Below are 17,462 nucleotides of genomic sequence, written 5' to 3' on the forward strand. Positions count from 1 at the left end.
GGATATCCAGTAAGGGATGGGCACATCCCCTACATTTGGGTTCTTGATCCAGCCATACCTGAAACTAGACTCCCCAGAACTTTTCATTTCCTGAAGTCAATACTTTTTTTTTTTTTACTTTAGTCAACCCCCAAATTTTGTTACTTACATCCAGAACAATCTCAACAACTATGTGGTCCCTTGGCCGGGTTTTTCTTTAACTCCAGCTTTGGGGTGGAGAAGGGAGACTATGAATTCAGTATTGGGCATGTCAGGTCTTTATTTTTTAAAAAAAAAATTTATTTATTCATGAGTGACACACAGAAGCAGAGACATAGACAGAGGGAGAAGCAGGCTCCCCGTGGGGACCCCGATGAGGGACTCGATTGCAGAACCCCAGGATCACACCCTAGGCCTAAGGCAGATTCTCAACCACTGAGCCACCCAGGCATCCCCACATCAGGTCTTTAAAGCACTCAGAGCTCTCCCCACTCTTGCACCCCCACTGCCCCAACCTACTGACTCAACTTCCAATCTCCTGATGTGGCCTCCTTCAGGGCTCCCCCCTTTTTTCCTCTTTCATGTCTGTAGCCATTGGAAACTACCACCCCCGTCCCTGCAATGTGAGCAACACAAGAAGTTCTTTGCCATTCTAAACAGTGGCTGACAACCATTATGAAACCTGCAAACATTTCACCACTCCTAAATCAACCCCAGATGACAAAATAATAATCATCAGGAAACTAATGAAAACCCGAAGGAGGACAGATTTGGACCACGTTGTCATTACCCACGATGAGGGATGATCAGGAAAACGTCCTGAGAAAGACATAAAAATGAAGCAAGCTGATTGCTCCTTGGAAGAAGTCTCAGCCCCTGTTCCCATGAGATTCTGGTCCTACATTTTCCTGGAAACAATTTTTAGCATCTCTTGGCATCCTTCTGGTCAGGGATTGGTGAAGAGAAAAGAGACAGCAAGATAAAGCCTTCACGCTTTTTCACTAAAAGGAGATTCCCAAGGTCAACGGCGGTGCTTGGGGACAAGAGTCACAGACTGGCAGCCTGGATGTGCATTCTGGTGGTTCCTCATGGTGTCTTAAAACTCGGGGCATTTCTCCTAAAATCCAGATTTCATTTTCAGTTGAAAGATCAGAATATCTGGCAATAGAGAGCCCACATTCCTCCCAGCTAATGACTCTGCCCATTTCATTAACTTCGTTACCTGTGTGGACACTTGGAGTTTGCAATTAGTGGTTTCAGACTTAGGTCTTGTGTATTTTTATTTTTAAAGATTTTATTTATTTATTTATTTGAGAAAGAGACAGAGCATGAGAGAGAGCATGAGGGGTGTGGTGATGGGTGGGGGGAGCAGAGGGAGAGGGAGCAGATTCCCCGCTGAGCAGAGAGCCCAGTGTGGGCTCAATCCCAGGACTCTGGGATCATGACCTGAGCTGAAGGCAGGCGCTTCACCGACTGACCACTCAGGCGCCCCTGGGTCCTGTGTATTTCTTTTTAAAAAAGCATTCAAAATGATACTAATTTTTATTTTGGGCTAGCCTGACTGACACAGAATGGCTGCTGGATTCTGAGCCAGGCCCCACCCGATGGGGTCCCTCCACCGTGACCTCATCTGCTCCCACCCCTCCCTCACCCGCCCAGCTCCCTTCTCAAGGCTTTGCGCTTGCCGTTTCTTCTCTCTAGAATGTTCTTCCACAGACAGCAGGGCTCTCTCACTCCTCCAGAGGCTGCCTGCTTAGTGAGGTCTCCCCACCCCAGGGGGCACCTTCTATCCACCTTCTCTTGATTTTTCCTCACAGACTTACCACCATCTGACATTCTGTGTACTTAAAGTATTTGGGTGTTTATTTTTGGTCTTTCTCCACTTAATCACAGCTCCGTGAGGGAGCAGACTTTGATTGTTTTTGTTTTCTACTGTATTCCTCATGTCCAGAGTAGTTCCTGGTACACAGCTGGTGCTCTCTACATATTTTGGGAGGAAGGATGGAAGGAAGGAAAGAGGAAGGAAGGAAGGAAGGAAGGAAGGAAGGAAGGAAGGAAGGAAGGAAGGAAGTTTTTCCATATTCAAGAGTAAAGGGAGGCGGGGGTGGAGGGTGAATAGGGTGGACGAGGAAAGCAAAAGGAGCCAAACCCAGAAAGTCTGCACACTTGGTCACTGAAGACCAAGGCAGATGCTTCTAGAGAAAAAGGCCTGGTCCACTGGAGAAGAAAGGGGGCCAGAAGAAAAACGAGCCCTGAAGTTAGGGCTTATGTTGGTGCTAGAGTTTGCAGGGATGGGGGTCTCTGCTCAGCTATGGGCAGTTTCTCATCCGTGCAGATTTTAACCCCGACGGCTCCGACTCCCAGGCTGCCCACGGGGGACTTGTCCTGGCAGCTTCTCACGCAGGGATGAGGAAAGCCAGTGTCTCTGGCTCCATCCTAAGTCCTCTGGTCAAACCTGGTCCACTTTCCAACCTGAGCCTCACGTCCCAGGCATCTCCCCCTTGGCTCCCATTCCAGACCACACCACAGTGCTTGTGCCCCACAGGGAGACACGATTTCTATGGGGACTTGCTCCTCAACAGGTAATAGAGAGCATCTAACCATCACGGGCTGTGCATCAGGTGCTCTTCTCTGCAGGTCAGAGCTGCTCACTCTTAGGATGTGGACTCGCTTCACAAATGAGGAAAACAAAACAAAACAAAACAAAAAAACAAAGGAGGAAAACAGACCAGGAGGGGTTATTATAAAGCCAAGGTCACGAGGCTAGTGAGTAGTAGACTCTGGATTTGAATCTTGACAGTCGAGCTCAGGTACATTATGTTGCACCTAAAGCCATAGAATACACCACACACACACACACACACACACACACACAAAAGCCCTGAATAAAAGGAAAAATTATAGCTAAGGCTAACACGCTCTTTGCTTCCTTCCCTCTCATGCCGGTCTGGAATTAATTAATTGTCCAGTTAAGTGAAGGTCAAAGGCAGTTAAAGAGGCAGGGGGTGCGGGAGTTATAAAGACAACCTCTAGAACCATACTCCGGGCTCTGTTTCTTACACGCTGTGTGACCTTAAACCAGTCACTTAACCTCTTTGTGCCTTACTTCCCTCCTCTAAAGTGGAAATAATTATGGCCCTTCCCTCATAGAATTATTGTAAGGCATACATGAGTTGCTGCCTATACTCGTTCGGAACAGATCCCAGCATGGAGTAAGCATTCTGAGGTCATTTTTATTAACGTCATATTCATTCACAGGCAAGTCATTCTTCTTTTGAAGATCTGTGACACAAGACTAAATGTGCCCAGACACTAAGGTGCCCTGAGACGACTTTAATGGCATCCTGGAGAGATCTCATTAGTTTCATCTTATTCCCCCTGAGAATGGAGTGCAGAACTCTAATTCCGACTAGTGGAAGGTTCTGTGACTTGGGGCACGTCACACCTCCGGGCTGGTGTTTCTTAAGCTTCACTCATGAAGTCGGCCTGCTTTTTGTGCCATGTACGCTACTAATTACCTGATGGACTTGATTCTTAAACCATTTTTATCTTAAGCAGTAAAAAGTTGCAAAAACCATTCGTTTTAAGATGCTCGTTACATCTTTCCCAAAAGCATACTTAATACAGACAGAACTCCAAAGAAAGAACAACGCTTGTGCACGTTTTAAGTTCACGTGGAAAGGGTACACAACACCCCATTACAAGGAAGCCTGCCCTTTGGAGGATTATAGATTCTTCCCAAATGTGCAAAATCCCAAGTAGCTACTGAAGAACAGTCAAGAATATTCCCAGGGGCGAGCCACCTTCGCTTTTGCTTCTTTTTAGAATACTTTTGGGGGGGGGTGCAAATCCATAATATCTAAGAGTGCTGCTCTCAGAACTACAGAATGTTTCCCACCCATCGCTGACCGAAGCTGTCTAATAAACCCGATGTGGACAGCACGTGCCCCAGGATCAAGTGAAGAGACTGAGGCTCAGAGGACTTGAGATGCCTGCCCTATGTCACACAGCAGGTGGATGGCAGGGTGGGAAGTCCATCTCACGCCCTCTTCTGCAGCCTCCCACCCTCTGATAACCTGACTTTTGGCCCCACATCAGAGCCAAGGGCCTGGTTTGGTCTGCGGACGAGGTGATGCCCCCCACCCCGGTTGGCAGAAACTTCAGGGGTTCTCAAAAAATGTCCCCTAGCGAAGAACATCACAGCCCTCTGCCACTGCCTTTTTTATTGGTTGTTCAAGAAAGAATCCATCCATTCTCAATGGCAAGGCAGGTAAAAGGCCACACAGATGCAGGCTTGGTGAGGGTGAAGGATGTCACTGAAACGTAGAAAGAGGACACAAGGGATCCCTGGGTGGCGCAGTGGTTTGGCGCCTGCCTTTGGCCCAGGGCGCGATCCTGGAGACCCGGGATCGAATCCCACATCGGGCTTCGGGTGCATGGAGCCTGCTTCTCCCTCTGCCTGTGTCTCTGCCTCTCTCTCTCTCTGTGACTATCATAAATAAATAAAAATTTAAAAAAATTTAAAAAGTCATAGAAAAAAAAAAAAAGAAAGAAAGAGGACACAAATCACAGGTCAGTCAGGGAGAAGTGTCTGGATCATCTGTGCACTTGTGCCCGCAGGGCTGCAGGGCACGGGGTGGAACCGGTCTGCGCTTTGGGATGGAATCTCGCTGAGCAGCCACTGGAGCAGTGCAAGGCTCAGTTTCCCTACTTGCTAAATGGACCTTTGTACGTCATGGGATTTTGTTTTGAGAGGACTAAACAAGCTTTGTGAAAGTGTCTGACACATCCAACCTCCCGCAGGAGACTTTTAAAGCAACTTCTTCCCTTCCCATTCCCCTCCCTGCACACTGAGAGCGTTTTCACTTGCAACTCTCAGATGAAGGCAGGCACACCTGTACACTCGAATTCCTCAAAGTCACAAAAGTCTGGGGCAGTTTCATTGACCAGATAATAGCACCAAGGCTAAACATCAACAGGGGTACCTGAGTCTTCCAAGCACTCACCACGCCCAGACGTAGGAGCTATTTTATCTCCGTTCAGCAAACAGGGAAGCTGAGGCATAGCTCAGATGTGAACCCTGGCAGCAGGGCTTCCGAGCCCCAGCTGTCGGCAACACACCACCGTCCATACAATCTGGTGAAGAGCAGCATTTAGACGACCTCAGCTTGTCAAGCATATCAGATCTGGAACATTCTGAGCGGGTACCATTCCAAGGTGGGGTTAGGAGGGGGCCACACGTCTTTGGCAGGATAAAGTAGCAGAAGAAAAAAATGAGAAATCTTTTGTTTTTCTTTTTCGATTCATTAAGGTTTGTTGGGGTGAGCAAGAACCTCATTTTTTTTCTTCCCATGACTTCCCTTTTATTTTAACGGGGAAACGTGCATTTCAAAGACTGCTCAATAGCAGCGTTGAAGTCTCAAGTTCAATCACAATGTCCCCATTGTGACTGGGGGACTCCTTGGCCTTTAAGCTTGGGTTATAAAAATTTGGTCTGAGCCCAAAGTCTGGCTTTAATAGAATATTTTAATTTTGTTTAATGAATATTATTTTAAATCTGTTTGGCAGTTTTAAAATGTGTTCTTTTATTTTCAAATTAAAATTTACTAATGTTCAGTGCTTTCCTGGGGGTGAAGGTGCAGCAAAGAGGTAGGAGTGATAATAACACAAGCTACCATTTATTGAGTGCTTACTATGTGCCAAACACCCTGCTCCGAGCTTTATGGGTGCCACCTCTTTTAGCCTTCACCACCACCCAGGGAACAGAGACCACTGCCTCCATGGTCTGGGAAGCCGAGAGAGTCAGCCCCCACCTGAGATGGCACAGTTAGTGAGTTTGGGGTGGGGGGGGTTCGGGTTTGTCCGAACTTAGGATCTGTGCTCTTAACCACTGCCCTACAGTTTCTTGATATTGAAAAAGGACCCAATTCACCAATAACTTAAAGGGACATCGACAACCCAGTCTGTGACTCCCTATAATCTCAACAGCAAAAAGAGCCGGCTTGAGGCTAAGAGCTACCCTATTGGGTATTCCATATAGGCAGGCACTGCAGCAAAGCAAAGTGTTTTATACGTCCTGTCTCATTTAAATTCTCACAATGGGGGATCCCTGGGTGGCGCAGCGGTTTGGCGCCTGCCTTTGGCCCAGGGCGCCATCCTGGAGACCTGGGATCAAATCCCACGTCGGGCTCCCGGTGCATGGAGCCTGCTTCTCCCTCTGCCTGTGTCTCTGCCTCTCTCTCTCTCTCTCTCTGTGACTATCATAAATAAATAAATAAATAAATAAATAAATAAATAAAAAATAAAAAAAAATAAATTCTCACAATGGCCCTTTGGAGCAGTTATAACTGTTGTTATTATAGCATCTCCGTTTTCTAGAGAGGAAACTGAAACCCAGTTTTGTGCAGCTTGTAAATAATAATAATGATAATGGTAAATAAATAACATAGCCACCAACTCTAATTCATACTGTTTGCCGTGCACTATTGCAAACACTTTATATGTAGTCACTCCATCTCCACAACTCTTTGGGGGAAGGCACATAGTTATCCACTCTGTTTGACAGATGAAGAAACCGAGTCACAGGGAAATTTGGTAACTTGCCCAAAGTTAAATAGTTGGTTTATGCAGAGCAGGGATTTGAATCCAAACAGCCCGGCTCCTGGGTTCATGCTCTTAATCTGTAGGCTATACGTCAGAGTCAAGGCTTAAATTCAGGAAGCCTGATTCCTACCTCCCCACACCACCACCACTTGTTCCCCACCACCTCTTGACCAAAGCAGAAGGAAGGTCACACTCCCCAACATAGTTCTAGGCACAAAAGCCAGTAAACTGCTTATTGAATTAGGCAGGCCTGCTTTGAAGTAAGAGTCTACAAAAGTGAGTCTTTTTCTCCAACCTGCTGCTTGAATAGCGGGAAGCTCAAGAAGTCATATCACTGCCCTCTAGATCCTCAAAGGTGAAGAAGAGGCAGTCCCATATTGGTGGAGACGCATTGGGATCCTGCTATCAGAGGTGCCAGATCGGGTCCTTTTTGCCTCTGGATCTCCAATAATCAGCCCAGCGCCTAGAACACTGCTCAGTAAATACTGCCAAATAAATGCATGAAAGAATGAATGCGTTTGTAACTTTCCCCCAGCACCATGCAATGTATCAGGCACATAGGAGGCACTCAATAAATCACAAATCAGGGAGATGGTCTATGCCATGTCCTGTCCCAAGAGCATGTCTTTCCTTGTCAACAAAATTTGTCTTGTCATATTGCAATAGCTCAAGGGTCAGGAAACTTATTCTGTAAAGGGCCATGCGGTCTTACAGTAACTACTCAACTCTGCTATTTTAGCCCAGAAGCAGCCATAGGCAATTCCTTAGGCCCTCTACCTGCAGAGATGTGGCCACCATTTCAATAGATTCCAACACTAAACTGTCTTTGATTTCTACAAACAAGGACAAGCTCCAGATTCTCTGAGAATCCGCAGATGTCTCTTATTTCTGGATCCAACTTTTATGTGACCATCAGCTAAAATCCCCCAAGCAAAACAAGTGGAGATTAACTTTGAAATCTGGCTCTCCAGGCCAGACTTGTAGAGGAAAGGTAGTTTTTATTACACCAGAGGGGCCTGGATATCCGAGTGGTTAAGAATTGAAACTGGGTCAATCCTGGCTCCAACATGAGCCATGTAGCCCTGGGCAAGTTACTTCACTTCCCTGAGATTCAATTTTTGCATCTTTAAAATATGCAAAACAATAGCACACTCCATCTAAGGCTGTTTGGAGATGGAAATGTGTTTGCTTAGCGTGGTGCCTAGCACATAGTAAGTGTTCAATAAAAATGGGCCACTTGTTATGACCCCAAAGGTCTTACGTTTTCTTAAAAACAAACAAACAAACGAACAAACAAGGGCTAATTTGCTAAAAATGACTAAAGAAAGGACAGACAAGATGCAGGAAAAAACATTTCTAAAATCAGGTTCCTAAAGACTCCCCAGCAAGGCATTCCAGGGATCCCAAAGTGTCAGAAAATTCTCCCTTCTAGATCAAACCACTAGTGTGCCCTCCAATTTCTCTTCCCCCTCCCCCCAAAGCCTGCTTCTATGTCCTTTTATCACTCTGCCTTTCTTGTGGGCGCCAGAGCAACGCAGAAGACATTTGGAGCCTTGCAGACATTTGCTGAGTTTAAGACATTCTTTCTCCCCTCCTTCTCTGCACGTCCCCCTCCTTCTCTGCCATCCCAACATTAACGTCTCCAGGGAGCATGGTCTCTGTAGCAAGCGGACGGCACCAGAGAGCTCTGGCCCGTGGCAGACCAGAAGTGAATAATCTCCTCGGCTCCATTCTTCTCCACAGCCGGATGGGGCCAAGACTCTGTTTACAACACAAGCGGCAAGTCACAACTTGTCATGCCACATGACACCATCCCAGCCGCGAGTCACCACTTCCCTCTACTGTACCAGTCACACAAAAGGCCAGAGGTACAGGAATCTGCTTCCTGTGCTCCTTCCCTGTCCACCACCTTCCCAACTGAGAGGGACATGCATACCTTTGCTGGAGAGACAAATGTTTCTAGAAAACCCTGAAACAGAAATCCCCATACCTACAAATGATACATACCCACAAAAGAAAACACTCTCTTTGCATTGACATCCTTTCTGTCTGCCTCTCTTTTTTTCTTTTTAGATTTTGTTTATTTATTTATTTTTTGAGAGAGAGAGAGAGCACAGATGAGCCTGCTTCTCCCTCTCTGCTGAGCAGGAAGCCTGACGCGGGGCCTGATCCCAAGACTCCAAGATCCTGGCCAAAGATGAAGGGAGACGCTGAACCCACTGATGCACCCAGGAGCCCCCTTCCTATGTCTTCTGAAAGGAGGCTTCCTCCCTGCATGGGGTTTCTATCAGCACTGAGGCTGGTACCGAACTCGGGGATACACTAGACCCCCTCTGTCTCTGGGCCTTTCAGGGAGGTGCCCATCAACAAAGACCTAAAGGTGTGTACTCACACGGCACACCGCACATGCTAAGAAACACATCTGTGTTTGTAGGAACAAGAAAGAAATTGCTTTGGAGACAACTAATACCTTAACCTCGAAGTGACTATAGGAAGGGGATGGGAGGTGAAGGAATTGACCAGAAGGAACAAAAGACATTTCGACCTCCGGCTGCAGCAGATCCAAACACCAGGAATGAGACTTCTGCCTCCGAGTAAGGGGCTGCCCTGGAACCTGCTTTTTCTGCGGGGCTGGGAGAGGGGAGGGGTCTGAGGGGGATGGGAATTCCAGCCCCCACACCTCACTTGACCCCAAGAACGTCTTCATTCATCCTCAGAGCCCTAATCAAATTGAGATCTTTCAGCCGTGGGCTCTGCAGCCCCCATTTCTGTGTCCACTTCAACCAAACACATCTACCAGCAGGAATGTAGAGTTGGCCGAGGTAAGGAGAACTGGTGGTTTTCGCTCTGTTTTGGTGACCTTCATAGGGCTTATTTATGCACTTTAAGCTCATGACCTAATACATGTTGGTTTGGCTTCTCTTGTCATAATAGCAGCCTGTAAAAAGCTTTTGAGAATTCCCCATGTTTTCTTATTTTGGGTCAAGAAAATAAAATCGATATCTAAGTAACCTAAAAAAAAAAAAATGGCCCGTACAATCTAAAAATTTGGCATGTTTCCCCTAGGACTAAAGCTATCTTAAAGCCTCAAAGAGCATCAAAGTGAAGACTGGCCATTGTCATTTTTTTTAAGGTGAGCTATTTGGTCACAGCCTATGTGAGAATTAGCTAAGAGGGACTTTTTGACATAAGTCAAACAACGACATTTAAAACTCACGCTAAAGCAATTACCGTGCAGGATTTTTCCGTGTTTTTCCCATTTCTTAAACAGAAGTGTATATGTTTTCAGCATAGTTTCTTGCTGTGATTTTCTTTCTTGGCAAAGCCACATCTTACCATGAAACCCCAAGTATGCACGCTACAGAACAATAATGGTTGAAACAGACCCGGCTGTCTCTGGCATGATTTTTCTTTACGAAATTAAAATGTCTTTTGGCTAATAACGCTGTACGTTTCAGTTATGAAAGGCCATTCTTGGGAGATGAATAGAAAAGAAAGGGGAACTGACAGAGTCAGCTGAGGCGAGACACAAGTGAGTTGCTATATTCATACAGTAGTCAGGCCCTCCAGTTCCTCATTCTTTGGGGGGGGGGGGAATGTCGATTTTTATCTCTACTCCTCTCGTTACATTCACAGGGAGTCGACAATTCTCTTCGGAATGACTCTGAGTAGGTAGGGACAGATCCGTGACGTCTGGGAACATGCAGATTTTAAAAATCTAACTCTACTACATACTCACAAGGGAAAAGAGTGGGGGGAAAATCCAGTGCCAAGGAAAATCAGCACATGTTACTGATCCAACGCTCTTGATACAAAACGACAAAAAAGTTCTACCTTCTCTTAAACACTCTGTTCATCTCGAAATCTGCCTAAATTAGCCATCTCATGGCAAAGAAAGTGGACCATGTGCACAGTCTCAAAACTGGCCAGATGTAAACCTGTCTCCCTCGCCTATCTACTCATCTGAGTTCCTGTTTTCAATTTCTGGATACGTCGCAACGCGGAGGCAGACGCTACAAAAAAAAGCACTAGCAGGCACATCTTTGCCCTAAACCAGGATCCTCAAAGGGCAATGACAACAGCAAGGAGGCCCCGCTTTATAGGGACCCCGGACTGTGTGCAGAGCCCCTCTCATCCATCCTGTCAGGCTCTGTCCCAGAGTGGGGGCCCTCTCAGCCCCCCCCTGACACTCTGCCTGCCGGTCCCAGATTCAGGCAACTGACGTCCTCATTAACCTTCAAAGTGGCAGAGATAAATCATTCCAGTTACCTGACTCTTGGGACCACCTGTTCCAAATTATTTTTCGCTCTCCAAATGTTTATAATCTGACCCCCAAACAACAACCCACTATAGTGATCCAGCACCTTCCGGTAAACTCGATTCAGACTGTCTACCAGAACATTTTAGGGCCTTGCCACTGCCCGTAAACTTACTGACTCTTTTTAGGAACTGAAATGTGTAGCATTATAGTATCAAAGAACAAATTGAATTAGGCCTTGTAAATAAACATTTTCCTTCACGGAACCGTATACAACGTGCTGAATATCATGACTCAGGAAGACTCGTATTTGTGTTTTCTCCACAATTAATACGATTTTTCTTCCGTTTAAAACAACAACAACAACAAGAAAAACATCAGGCAAAATTCAGAAAATAATTGAGTTCCGTGCATTTCGGACCAGCCTAATTTGGCATCTCTTTCCAAGGGAAAGGGGAGCAGGAATGTTCTCTGGGCCAACGTTTTCATAGCACATGGGTAAGGCACCGTCCGCAGAGGTCTGAAGGCCTCGGTTCTGCTTTCCCTGGCTCTGCAGCCTCTCGTGAGTCATCTGATTTGAGACTCAGTTCTCTGGTTAACAAAGTTGAGCTATGATAATAATAATTAATGCTACTAATACTAATAACCACTACTAATAATAGAATTTAGGGCTGGCACACAAGTGTTCAATACGTAGCAGGCATTTTCATCTCATTACTACTAAACACAAGGATGGAATTTGCAAATGCAGAGAAAGGGCAAAGACACCAGCAGGAGAAGAGTGAGGGAAAAAAAAAAAGAAGAAGAAGAAAAAGCAGCAAAACTAAATTGAAAAGCTTGTGGCTTCTTTGGTTCTCTATCCCCTGAATATACCTGGAAGGTACTTCGTACCCTGAAATCGATTTTAAATCACATGCCATGAAGAACAAGTTCCGGCCCCCTCCGACTCATTTACAGAGACAAGTGGGTCTGAGCCAGTCACTTCAAGTATTTGCCACCTGACGGAGGGTGTTTATCCTCGGATTAGAAGAGGTGTTAGTTAGTCAAACACCATTAGGCCAGTTAAGATCTTCAAATAGCGCAAATGAAGCATTGTCTCAAGCAAATTCTCTGCTAATCGTTTCCCTACTAGAATCGTCTTTGGGTTGTGTACATTTGGGGCTGTCCAAACTGCCACCAACAATAGGGGATGTAGGGAATGGGCCATTCAGGAAGCTGTTAGGATTTGGAGGGTGGGGGTGAGAGAGGAAGGTGGGGAGCGAGAGGTGCGCCGTGGGAAGTGTGCATGAGTGTGTGTGTGTGTGTGTCTTCTGTCAACAGGCTGTGTTTTCTCAACTCTGGGGTTAATTCTCTGTAGAGATTCCTTTTTGAGCAGAGTCCACCAACTTCTTTTTGAGAGCAGCTAGCTAGAAAAAAAAAATTCCTTCCACCAACAAAACCCAGTCTTGGCAACAGTCAGAAGGTTCAGCCTTTGGAGGTAACTGAATAACCAGCCACCTCACCCCCATAAGCCCCACAGATACAGAGAACACATTGGTGGGCAGATTCCCCCCTCAATAAAAAATCTTTTGGGGACGGAGGTTCTCCTGTCCCCCAAGCAGTGCCTAGGAGGCCAGACAGCCTAGCACTTTATCTGTGCCTAGGTGAGAAGCAGATGAGTTTTTACCCTGCCACATGAGAGAAAGCCTTCTCCCCCAGCCTGCACACATGCACACGCGTACACACACATACACCCCCCCACACACACACACACCTCAGACCTGTGGCCACTGCCTCATACTTGTGCTGTTAACTTCTTGCAAAAGCATTTTTATAGTAAGGAGGCCTGCCCAGCAAAGACAAAACCCTACCTGGAGATAACGTCCACCCATGCCTTATAGAAGGGAACATGCTGTTGGAGGTGTGCGTGGATATTTAGGGATGGACAAAGGTCTGAACAAGATATTTCCACTCCCTTCATTTTCTGCTGACAGCTATGGGCTCTCTCTCTTTCTCTCTCTCTGTCTCCCCCCGAGAGAGAGAGGCATCTGTCATGAGCTGCTGGGAACCCCGCTTATGCACCATAACGGCCTGAGATTTTATTATACAAGGAGTTTATTGCTGGCCTAATTAGTTTCAAACTGGGCATTCCAGCTGAGGACACCTAAAAAACATCTGGTGGAAGAAGCGAGAACGGGTCCTCGTTCGGAGCCGGTTACGGTTGGATTTCTGCATAACTCTGGTCTCCTGCGCCCGAACACAAGTTATCTTTGGAAAAGCAACTGAAAAAATAAGGAAATGTTTCTTCTTTGTGGGAAGGGAGTCATCTTGTCATGGGGGAACGCAAAACGTCTTGAAGTGGACGCTCTTGGACCGTATATACCTTTTCACAAACTGCTGGGGTCCTCCTTATCTGGCTTCACCCAATTCAAAATGTACTGAGCTCCACCATAGAGCGCTTTTTTTTCTTTTTCTTTTTCTTTTCTTTTTTTTTTTTTTTTTTTTTTGCTGAGGACTCCTTCCTTATTCCAACAGCAGCTAGCATTTTATCAATTTATCCGTCTGGAACGAGGCTTGCAATCTTGTACGTGCAATTTAAAGCAGAAGTAAGACCACATATTTGAAACAGCATGTCTTGGGTGTTTTTGCCAAATGGTAATCCTATAACAAGTCAACAAATCATAGCTCTTTATGATGTGTTTAATACAACACAAAAGGCATGAAAAGAAGACTTTAGAACTTAAGTGATGAAAGCATCTGGTTTTTAAAAAATCCCAAAGAATCGGAATAACATCTTTTTATTTTACTTTATTTCCTGTAGCCATTTAACATTAGGAAAGAGACTGATCCGTTCATAGAAGTATTCTCTTACGCACACAGCCACTACGCGAGGTGAGCTGTTTCCAAGGCAGAGGAAAAAATGCCAATTCCTTTAAGATAAAACAGTTAATAATACTGCGAAGCTAAACATCACAAGAGAAGAACGGCCAGACTACCGAGGACGTGTGGGACCCACGATCGGCTTTTACAAAGTTCAGGCCCTTTCGGATCTAGTCGCATTGGTCCAAAGTGCCAAACAGCAGAGTTTCCTCCAAGGACAAGGAGATTTTTTTTTGCCCCCTTACAAACACGACTTTATGTTTAGTCAAAAGCAAGATTCAAACCATCGTTTATGACATACATCTTTTATTATGTTAGTCTCAGGATGTCTAAAGGCAAGGAAGTATAATGTTTAAGGGGTTCAAAGACGGGGAGAGAAAGAGTGGAAAACGCGAACCTTTCTTGGGTAGAGCTGCCTGGAAGATTTTTCACCAAGATTATTTTTAAAAGGAGGTCTCCCCGCCCTGCCTCCCCCCACCCCCAGCGCCCCACAAGGCCCAGAGGCTGGAAATGTGGCTACTGGTTCAGCCGTCCTACTCTGGGAGTAGAAATGGCACTGGGGCAAGAAAGGGCTCATGAAAGGGCTCAAGATTGGGTTTTGAAATACAGCAATCATCCGCCGGTTATAATTTCCTTTGGAAGGGAGCTCCGTAACTCAAACATAATTCAGCACTCAAATCCTTACTCGATGTCTGTAAATCATCCTGCCTCCCGGCTCTGCCCTCGCTCCACAACCGGACCCCGAGGTTCACTCGCTTCGCTGTACCTGGTCACGAAAAGGTTCCCTCCCCACCGGGGGCTGATTTATCCCTCCACGTTACAAATATCCAGAAGAAAAGTCATTACAGATCACGTAGCGTTTCGGGGAGCAAGGGGGGACGGAAGGAAGCGGGATCCATAAAGATGCAGCTCAGGCTCGCTTTGCAAAAAAAAAAAAAGCACTGAGCCCGCAGCGTGCACGCCGGGCGCGCTCGGGAGGAGCGGGGTTCCCGGCCGGAGCGCTTCGCCTCCAGCCCCTGAGAACTGCGCTCCGAGGACCGCGCGATGCGAGTCCTTTCAGCGGCCAGGCTCTCCGAGGATCCCCGGCGCGGCCGGACTCTGTATTTGGGGGCAGGAAATAAATCTGCGGAGCTGAGGCCAGCACGGCCGCTGAAGCTCCAGCCTGCACGCAAGCTGCAAGCAAGTCCTCGCTCCACTTTCTCCCATTACAGCAAAACCCGAGGCTCCGTCTCCACGGTCTTCGGAAGCAAAGTTGCTTTTTTTTTTTTTTTTTTTTTTTCAGGTTGCAAAAACTCAGGCTTCAGCCTGCGCCGGGACGTCCGCCCCGGTGCAAAGCCCCCCACCCCCCCCCACCCCGAGCCGGCCCCGCGCAGGGTGGGCGAGCCCTTCCCGCCCCGTCCCGGGGGCTCCCGGCGCCTCCTCGGTTCGGACCCGGGGGGTGCCGGGGCAGGGAGGGGAAAGGGGGGGGATACCCCTGGTCGCCGACCACCCGGGCCCGGAAAGGGGCAAACGCAGCCCACCGCGTCTACACCGACCCGCGCGCATGCACTTGTCCCGCGCTTCCGAGTGCAAACTTGAGTCGCTGCCCCCCCACCCCCCCGCACTCCGAGCGCTCAAGGAAACTGAGGCCCGGAGCCCGGCTTTGCCGGGACGGCACGCGCCCGCGGTGCCCGTGCGCCCCCGCCCCTCCCCGAGCGCCCCGACAGCTGCGGAGGCGCCAGCCCAGGGGGTCCGCGTGGGCCCGGCGCAGGCGGGGAGCCCGGCGGGAGGTACTCACCGCGCGCGGTGGAGAGGGCGCCCCGGCGCGGGCGGGCGCGGGTCCGACGCGGCCGGGCTGACTGCGCGGGCACCGTGCTGCTCTGCCGCCGCGCCGCTGCCTCCGCCTCCGCCTCCTGGGCTGCGGCGGCCGCTGCCTGCGCGGGGAGGACCGGCCCCTTCCCCTCCCCGGGCCGGGCCCTCCCTCTGCCCCCGCCCGGTCCCCGCGCCGCTGCGTGGGCGCGTGGGGGCGCCGAGGCGCGGCGCTGGGCTCCGCGGGCGCACACGCCTCCCCCCACCCGCGGCTGGACGCGCGTGGCGCGGGGACCCGGCCCTGCCGCCGCCGCCGCGCTGCTCTCCGCGCCTGCAGCCCAGCCGAGCGCGCCCGCTCCTGCCGCCCGTCCGGGGGCGCGAGGGCGCAGCCTCCTCCCCACCCTCCCGCACCCCCACCTCCTCCCTCCGCAACCCCGGGCGCGGCCCCTGAGAAAAGCACCTCGACAATTACACCGGCATCCACGCACCCATCCAGCCAGCCACCCATCCACCCATCCATCCACCCACCCACCCACCCTTGCGCGGCCCCTGAGAAAAGCACCTCGACAATTACACCGGCATCCACGCACCCATCCACCCACCCACCCATCCAGCCAGCCACCCATCCACCCATTCACCATCCACCCATCATCCACCCACCCACCCACCCTTCCACCCATTCACCCACCCATCCAGCCAGCCCACACTGAGCATCTACTGTGTCGGGTACAGTCCCTGGGAGATTCGACTCGAACAAGCCACAGAGTCGTTGTCTGGGCTCGGGAACTACCTGCACATGGGGAGGGAGACCATAAACAAACAAGTGGAAACGCAAGGTAATTTCAGAAAGTTAGAATTATCATCGAGGGGGGAAATTATGTGCCGGTCGCGCAGGGCCGGTAATCTTAGAAGAATCTGGAAGGACCTCTCGGAGGAGGTGACAGCTGAATTATAAGAAAGGCCACTGCTGGTAATATCTGAGGGAGGAGAGTTCAGGGATCATCCACCTACATTTCACCCACTTTACAGATAGGGAAACTGAGGTCGGTCCCAAGAACGAAACTGGCTTACCTAAAATCAGTGGCACATGCCCTACCCCACACACCCTCAAACTGAGGCACCTCACTCCCTTCATCCTCTTCTGGTCACTTCTTTCAATCCTCCCTACGATAAACTGGAACAGAGTTGAGACAGTTTTTTTTTTTTTTTTCTCCCTGACGACCACTTCATTGTGGATGCTGCAGTCCAAAATCAATACCAACCACAGCCATTCGTTAAGCTCAATAAAAAATAAAAAATAAACCGGGTCCCCAACTTTATCTGTTGAATTTTAGAGAAGCAAGAAATAAGTTTTAGCATGATGTCTTATGCAAAAGCTGATAATACTTATATTAAAAGCTATTGGGACGCCTGGGTGGTTCAACCGTTGAGCGGCTGCCTTGGGCTCAGGCGGTGATCCCAGTCCCCGGATGGAGTCCTGCATCAGACTCCCTGTGAGGAGCCTGCTTCTGCCTCTGCCTATGTCTCTGCCTTTCTCTGTGTGTTTCTCGTGAATAAATAAATAAAATCTTTTTAAAAATTATTCATTGTTCTGCTCAAATTCCAATTTAACTGGATGTCCTGTATTTTCTTTGCTAAATCTGGCAACCCAAGATCATCCAGCAGTGCCCACCCCTTCCTTATCCCATTTAATCCCCAAGAGACCCATAGGTAGCTCGATTGCTGTAGGCATGTCCATTTTACAAATGACCAAGTTCAAAGAAGGCAGAAAGTGGCTGATCCAGGGCTGAAATTCAGGTCCAGCTGATGCCAAAGCCCTTGATTTTGAGATATAATATCCAGATTTCAACTCCAGCTGTGGGTTACAGGAAAGCTGATGAAGCTTTAGCTCCTGAGCCCCTCACCCGCTGGCTCTGTTTCTAAGGTTCTGGCATTTTGTACATTTGACATGAACAAGTGACCTTGTGAACACATC

The 17,462-nt window shown here is 48.4% G+C and overlaps 1 protein-coding gene across 1 annotated transcript in view; it reads right to left on the bottom strand.

Moving 5' to 3' along the window:
• EYA2 (EYA transcriptional coactivator and phosphatase 2) overlaps positions 1-15,551 on the bottom strand; it is a 266,542-nt gene extending 250,991 nt beyond the window's left edge. Inside the window, exon 1 of the mRNA XM_055306442.1 lies at positions 15,477-15,551. The gene's annotated coding sequence lies outside the window, so the exon portion shown is untranslated. The remainder of the gene's footprint in view (positions 1-15,476) is intronic.
• Positions 15,552-17,462: the final 1,911 nt, after the last annotated feature.

This window comes from Nyctereutes procyonoides, unplaced genomic scaffold, assembly GCF_905146905.1.
Source record: "Nyctereutes procyonoides isolate TBG_1078 unplaced genomic scaffold, NYPRO_anot_genome, whole genome shotgun sequence".
Lineage (NCBI taxonomy): Eukaryota > Metazoa > Chordata > Mammalia > Carnivora > Canidae > Nyctereutes > Nyctereutes procyonoides.